Genomic DNA, 8895 nt, shown 5'->3' with positions numbered 1-8895 from the left:
GTAGCAGATGTGTTGCTACGTACCCTCACCACCTGGGGCGGCCCGTCAGGAATCCAGGATCCAGTTGCAGAAGGAGGTGTTTAGTCCCAGGTTCCTTAGCTTCGTGATGAGCTTTGAGGATACTATGGTGTTGAACGCTGAGCTGAAGTCAATGAATAGCATTCTCACGTAGGTGTTCCTTTTGCCCAGGTGGGAAAGGGTAGTGTGGAGTGCAATACAGATTGCATCATCTGTGGATCTGTTTGAGCTATTACCAGCCTTTCAAAGCACTTCATGGCTACGGACGTGCTACGGATCTGTAGCCATTTAGGCAGGTTGCCTTTGTGTTCTTGGGCACAGGGACTATGGTGGTCTGCTTGAAGCATGTTGGTAATACCGACTCAATCATGGACATGTTGAAAATGTCAGTGAAGACACCTGCCAGTTGGTCAGCTCATGCCCGGAGCACACGTCCTGGTAATCCGTCTGGCCCCGCAGCCTTGTGTATGTTGACCTGTTTAAAGGTCTTACTCATGTCGGCTACTGAGAGTGTGAACACACAGTCGTCCGGAACAGCTGGTGTTCTCATGCATGCCTCAGTGTTACTTGTCTCGAAGCGAGCATAGAAGTGATTTAGCTCATTTGGTAGTCTTGTGGGCAGCTCTCGGCTGTGCTTCCCTTTGTAGTCTGTAATAGTTTGCAAGCCCTGCCACATCTGACGAGCGTCGGAGCAAGTGTAGTATAATTCAACACTAACCAGCCAGCTAACCAGCTAACCAGATAATATGTCTCCAAACTGTTCCCATGCTAACCCACCAACTAAATGATAGATTGTGCCATCACAACCCTGTAACTTATCCAGAATGCCGCAGCCCACCTGGTGTTCAACCTTCCTGAGTTCTCCCATGTCACCCCATTCCTCCGCACACTCCTCTGGCTTCCAGTCGAAACTTGCATCATCTTCAAGACCATGGTGCTTGTCTACAGAGCAGCAAGGAGAACTGCCCTCCCTTCTTTCAGGCTGTGCTCAAACCCTACACCCCATCCCAAGCACTCCATCTCACCAGCGCTGGTCTCTTGGTCCTCCCATCCCGCTCGGCCCAGTCAAAACTCTTCTTTATCCTGGCACCCCAATGGTGGAACAAGCTTCCCCTTGAAGTCAGGACAGCGGTGTCTCTGCCCATCTTCAGAAAACATCTGAAACCTCTTTGAAGACTCTCTTCAATAACTCACCATTGACTGACTGCTTATAGCTACTTCATTGAAGGAAAATGTACTTGATACGACAGTGATGTGTTGTTGTCTCACCGAGCTATCTTAATGCATTAACTGTAAGTTTCTCTGGATGAGAGCATCTGCTAAATGACTGAACTGTCAATTAGAAACAGATGGCTTACAGTAAGTCAAGTGTTACTAGTGGGTCTAAGGCACCTGGTTCGAATCCAGGCTGCATCACATCCGGCCGTGATTGGGAGTCCCATAGGGCGGCGCGCAATTGATCCGGGTTTGGCCGGTGTAGACCGTCATTGTAAATAAGAATTTGTTCTTAACTGACTTGCCTAGTTCAATAATGGTTTAAAATAATTGTGGCTGTCTGTTGCCAATGGCCATAAACTCACCACACACGGACGCATACTTTGAATCCACTAATCAAATTTACAAAAAAAATGATCTGAACATTTCAAAGGTCCCTGTATGCGTGGCACTCAAGGGTACAGAAAGCACCTCCTTCTCCAAACAGCTGGCAGCCCACGACAGCTGAAACCGTCTTTCAAACAAGCCGTACTTAGTGGCCGGGTCAACCAGGTGCAATGGAGTATTCCAAATCAAATCACATTTATTTATATAGCCCTTCTACATCAGCTGATATCTCAAAGTGCTGCACAGAAACCCAGCCTAAAACCCCAAACAGCAAGCAATGCATGTAACAGTTTTTGGTAGTGGACGAAGGTGAGGACAAAAGTGCAGCGTGGTAGGTGTTCATGATTATTTAATAGAACAGAACACTGAATGACAAAAACAACAAGAGACCGAAAATGAAACCGAAACCGTCCTGTCTGGTGCAGACACAAAACAGAAAACAAACACCCACAACCAACATGGGGAAAACAAGCTACCTAAGTATGATTCTCAAAATCAGGGACAACGAACGACACCTGCCTCTGATTGAGAACCATACTAGGCCAAACACATAGAAATATAACAACGTAGAAAAAGGACATAGACTACCCACTCCAACTCACGCCCTGACCAACCTAACACAAAGACATAAAAAAGGAACTAAGGTCAGAACGTGACAATGCAGGTGTTGAAGCACATTGGCTAGGAAAAACTCCCTAGAAAGGCCAAAACCTAGGAAGAAACCTAGAGAGGAACCAGGCTATGAAGGGTGGCCAGTCCTCTTCTGGCTGTGCCGGATGGAGATTATAACAGAACATGGCCAAGATGTTCAAATGTTCATAAATGACCAGCATGGTCAAATAATAGGTCTGGGACAGGTAGCACGTCCGGTGAACAGGTCAGGATTCCATAGCCGCAGGCAGAACAGTTGAAACTGGAGCAGCAGCACGGCCAGGTGGACTGGGGACAGCAAGGAGTCATCATGCCAGGTAGTCCTGAGGCATGGTCCTGAGGCTCTGGTCCTCCGAGAGAGTGAAAGAAAGAGAGAAAGAGAGAATTAGAGAGAGCATACTTAAATTCACACAGGACACAGGATAAGACAGGAGAAGTACTCCAGATATAACAAACTGACCCGAGCCCCCCAACACACAAACTACTGCAGCATAAATACTGGAGGCTCAGACCGGAGGGGTCAGGAGACACTGTGGCCCCATCCGATGATACCCCCGGACAGGGCCAAACAGGAAGGATATAACCCCACCCACTTTGCCAAAGCACAGCCCCCACACCACTAGAGGGATATCTTCAACCACCAACTTACCATCCTGAGATAAGGCCGAGTATAGCCCACAAAGATCTCCGCCACGGCACAACCCAAGGGGGGGCGTCAACCCAGACAGGAAGATCACATCAGTGACTCAACCCACTCAAGTGACGTACCCCTCCTCGGGATGGTATGAAAGGGCACCAGTAAGCCAGTGACTCAGTCCCTGTAATAGGGTTAGAATCCCAGTGGAAAGAGGGGAACCGGCCAGGCAGAGACAGCAAGGGTGGTTCGTTGCTCCAGAGCCTTTCCGTTCACCTTCCCACTCCTGGGCCAGACTACACTCAATCATATGACCCACTGAAGAGATGAGTCTTCAGTAAAGACTTAAAGGTTGAGACCGAGTTTGCGTCTCTGACATGGGTAGGCAGACCATTCCATAAAAATGGAGCTCTATAGGAGAAAGCCCTGCTTATTCCAGACCCATCCCCAGTTTACCTGGTGGGCAGGGATACTTTTCTCTGAGTATGAACACACACACACACACACACACACACAAACTATAGAACGTTGAGATTATTTTTCAATGAACAGTGCGTTACAAATTCAATGCATTGTTAGTATTTAATATTAAATTACAACCCTCAACCAGCCATACATTTATGACACAAAAACATTTTCAAAGGACATTTTTGCAGACCCGTGGACTTGAAATGCCAAGACAGATAACCCCTGTCATGTTACACAAACAACTCCTCTTGGACTGTCAACAGATCTTCAGCCTACACACACAGCCCACCCACGTACGCACACAGACGTGGGCACACAGCCGCCACATTAGAACACACACACACACATACACACACACACACACACACACACACACACACACACACACACACACACACACACACACACACACACACACACACACACACACACACAACCCTGTAACACACCCCTCCCTGCATCATGTTTTTCAATGAACAGCGAGTTACAAACTCAATGTTTTGTTATGATTTACTATTAAACTTCAACCCTCGTCCAGCCATACGTTTGTCTATTTAGTGTTATGGAGCATGTTACTTGGACAATTATTTAAAGACTCCATTTTACACTCCATTTGACTCTCCTGTGCATGTCTTCCCTGCCACCTATACACATATGCCTGACACACACACACACACACACACACACACACACACACACACACACACACACACACACACACACACACACACACACACACACACACACACACACACACACACACACACACCCAACCCTGTAACACACCCCTCCCTGCATCATGTTTTTCAATGAACAGAGAGTTACAAACTCAATGTTTTGTTGTGATTTACTATTAAACTTCGACCCTCGTCCAGCCATACGTTTATTACAAAAAAACACATTTTCAATTGACATGTTTGTAGAACCCTGCTTACTGGAGAAATGTGTCAATTTGGTAATTAGGTCCATGGAAATGGAAACACCAAGGCATAATATTGTGGCCCTTTGTTATGAATAGCAATATGAAAGTACATTTTGGAGACAGATTGTCCTTGCAATGCTATAATAATATATATTATAGGCATATCCCTTAATATTAGCAACTACTGCTGCTCTGACAGTGACACACTGGTATCAGCCGAGGTTATACAGCACAAACTGTTATCTACAGAACACACACACCTCCCACACACACCCAATGCACACACACCCAATACACACACACCCAATACACACACACCCAATGCACACACACCCAATACACACACCTCCCTCCCACACACACCCACCCCATACACACCCAACACATACCCCCCCACACACACACCCACCCACCCACCTCCCATACAAAGGGTAGCCTCGTGGTTAGAGTGTTGGGCTAGTAACCGAAAGGTTGCAAGTTTGAATCCCCGAGCTGACAAGGCACAAATCTGTCGTTCTGCCCCTGAACAGGCAGTTAACCCACTGTTCCTAGGCCGTCATTGAAAATAGGAATTTGTTCTTAACTGACTTGCCTAGTAAAATAGGTTAAAAAAAATAAAAAATAAAAACCCACCCCACACACACCCAACACACACCCAATACACACACACCCCACACACCTCCCTCCCTCCCACACACACCCACCCACCCACCCCACACACAGCCAACACATACCCCCCCCACACACCCAACCCACACACACCCAACACACCTCCCACACACACCCACCCCACACACACCCAACACATACCCAACACACACACCCACCCCACACACACCCAACACATACCCAACACACACACCCACCCACCTCCCATACAAAACCACCCCCTACACACCCAACACACCTACCACACACACCTCCCACATGCACCCAATACACACACACCGAATACACACACCACACACACCTCCCACACACACCCACCCACCCCCCACATACCCCTCCACACACCTCCCACATGCACCCAATACACACACACGCACCCTACACACTTCCCATACAACCCCACCCCACACACACACACACAACACACCTACCACACTTACCCCACACAAACACACACCCCACACATTTCCACATACACCCCACATCTAGCTATTGCAACACACCCCACCCTGCCCTGACCCATCCAGTTACTGCAACACACCCCACCCTGCCCTGCCCCATCTAGTTACTGTAACAAACCCTGCCCCCATCTAGTTACTGTAACACACCCCACCCTGCCCCATCTAGTTACTGTAACACACCCCACCCTGCCCCATCTAGTTACTGTAACACACCCCACCCTGCCCCCATCTAGTTACTGTAACACACCCTGCCCCATCTAGTTACTGTAACACACCCCACCCTGCCCCCATCTAGTTACTGTAACACACCCCACCCTGCCCCATCTAGTTACTGTAACACACCCCACCCTGCCCCCATCTAGTTACTGTAACACACCCTGCCCCATCTAGTTACTGTAACACACCCCACCCTGCCCCATCTAGTTACTGAAACACACCCCACCCTGTCCCCATCTAGATACTGTAACACACCCCACCCTGCCCCATCTAGTTACTCTAACACACCCCACCCTGCCCCATCTAGTTACTGTAACACACCCCACCTGCCCCATCTAGTTACTGTAACACACCCTGCCCCATCTTGTTACTGTAACACACCCTGCCCTGCCCCCATCTAGTTACTGTAACACACCCCACCCTGCCCCCATCTAGTTACTGTAACACACCCCACCCTGCCCCATCTAGTTACTGTAACACACCCCACCCTGCCCCATCTAGTTACTGTAACACACCCTGTCCCCATCTAGTTACTGTAACACACCCTGTCCCCATCTAGTTACTGTAACACACCCTGCCCCATCTAGTTAATGTAACACACCCTGCCCCATCTAGTTACTGTAACACACCCCACCCTGACCCATCTAGTTACTGTAACACACCCCACCCTGCCCCATCTAGTTACTGTAACACACCCCACCCTGCCCCATCTAGTTACTGTAACACACCCTGCCCCATCTTGTTACTGTAACACACCCTGCCCTGCCCCCATATAGTTACTGTAACACACCCCACCCTGCCCCCATCTAGTTACTGTAACACACCCCACCCTGCCCCATCTAGTTACTGTAACACACCCTGTCCCCATCTAGTTACTGTAACACACCCTGTCCCCATCTAGTTACTGTAACACACCCTGCCCCATCTAGTTAATGTAACACACCCTGCCCCATCTAGTTACTGTAACACACCCCACCCTGACCCATCTAGTTACTGTAACACACCCCACCCTGCCCCATCTAGTTACTGTAACACACCCCACCCTGCCCCATCTAGTTACTGTAACACACCCTGCCCCATCTTGTTACTGTAACACACCCTGCCCTGCCCCCATATAGTTACTGTAACACACCCCACCCTGCCCCCATCTAGTTACTGTAACACACCCCACCCTGCCCCATCTATTTACTGTAACACACCCCACCCTGCACCATCTAGTTACTGTAACACACCCTGTCCCCATCTAGTTACTGTAACACACCCTGTCCCCATCTAGTTACTGTAACACACCCTGCCCCATCTAGTTACTGTAACACACCCTGCCCCATCTAGTTACTGTAACACACCCCACCCTGCCCCATCTAGTTACTGTAACACACCCCACCCTGTCCCATCTAGTTACTGTAACACACCCCACCCTGCCCCCATCTAGTTACTGTAACACACCCCACCCTGCCCCCATCTAGTTACTGTAACACACCCCACCCTGCCCCATCTAGTTACTGTAACAAACCCTGCCCCCATCTAGTTACTGTAACACACCCCACCCTGCCCCATCTAGTTACTGTAACACACCCCACCCTGCCCCATCTAGTTACTGTAACACACCCTGCCCCATCTAGTTACTGAAACACACCCCACCCTGTCCCCATCTAGATACTGTAACACACCCCACCCTGCCCCATCTAGTTACTCTAACACACCCCACCCTGCCCCATCTAGTTACTGTAACACACCCCACCTGCCCCATCTAGTTACTGTAACACACCCTGCCCCATCTTGTTACTGTAACACACCCTGCCCTGCCCCCATCTAGTTACTGTAACACACCCCACCCTGCCCCCATCTAGTTACTGTAACACACCCCACCCTGCCCCATCTAGTTACTGTAACACACCCCACCCTGCCCCATCTAGTTACTGTAACACACCCTGTCCCCATCTAGTTACTGTAACACACCCTGTCCCCATCTAGTTACTGTAACACACCCTGCCCCATCTAGTTAATGTAACACACCCTGCCCCATCTAGTTACTGTAACACACCCCACCCTGACCCATCTAGTTACTGTAACACACCCCACCCTGCCCCATCTAGTTACTGTAACACACCCCACCCTGCCCCATCTAGTTACTGTAACACACCCTGCCCCATCTTGTTACTGTAACACACCCTGCCCTGCCCCCATATAGTTACTGTAACACACCCCACCCTGCCCCCATCTAGTTACTGTAACACACCCCACCCTGCCCCATCTAGTTACTGTAACACACCCTGTCCCCATCTAGTTACTGTAACACACCCTGTCCCCATCTAGTTACTGTAACACACCCTGCCCCATCTAGTTAATGTAACACACCCTGCCCCATCTAGTTACTGTAACACACCCCACCCTGACCCATCTAGTTACTGTAACACACCCCACCCTGCCCCATCTAGTTACTGTAACACACCCCACCCTGCCCCATCTAGTTACTGTAACACACCCTGCCCCATCTTGTTACTGTAACACACCCTGCCCTGCCCCCATATAGTTACTGTAACACACCCCACCCTGCCCCCATCTAGTTACTGTAACACACCCCACCCTGCCCCATCTATTTACTGTAACACACCCCACCCTGCACCATCTAGTTACTGTAACACACCCTGTCCCCATCTAGTTACTGTAACACACCCTGTCCCCATCTAGTTACTGTAACACACCCTGCCCCATCTAGTTACTGTAACACACCCTGCCCCATCTAGTTACTGTAACACACCCCACCCTGCCCCATCTAGTTACTGTAACACACCCCACCCTGTCCCATCTAGTTACTGTAACACACCCCACCCTGCCCCCATCTAGTTACTGTAACACACCCCACCCTGCCCCCATCTAGTTACTGTAACACACCCCACCCTGCCCCATCTAGTTACTGTAACACACCCTGCCCTATCTAGTTACTGTAACACACCCCACCCTGCCCATATCTAGTTACTGTAACACACCCCACCCTTCCCATATAGTTACTGTAACACACCCTGCCCCATCTAGTTACTGTAACACACCCCACCCTGACCCATCTAGTTACTGTAACACTCCCCACCCTGCCCCATCTAGTTACTGTAACACACCCCACCTGCCCCATCTAGTTACTGTAACACACCCCACCCTGCCCCATCTAGTTACTGTAACACACCCTGCCCCATCTAGTTACTGTAACACACCCCACCCTGCCCCATATAGTTACTGTAACACACCCCACCCTGCCC

Source organism: Oncorhynchus masou, unplaced genomic scaffold (assembly GCF_036934945.1).
Source record: "Oncorhynchus masou masou isolate Uvic2021 unplaced genomic scaffold, UVic_Omas_1.1 unplaced_scaffold_714, whole genome shotgun sequence".
In the NCBI taxonomy this organism is placed as follows: Eukaryota; Metazoa; Chordata; class Actinopteri; order Salmoniformes; family Salmonidae; genus Oncorhynchus; species Oncorhynchus masou.
The sequence above is the reverse complement of the archived record's forward strand: the minus strand, read 5'-3'. Positions refer to the sequence as shown.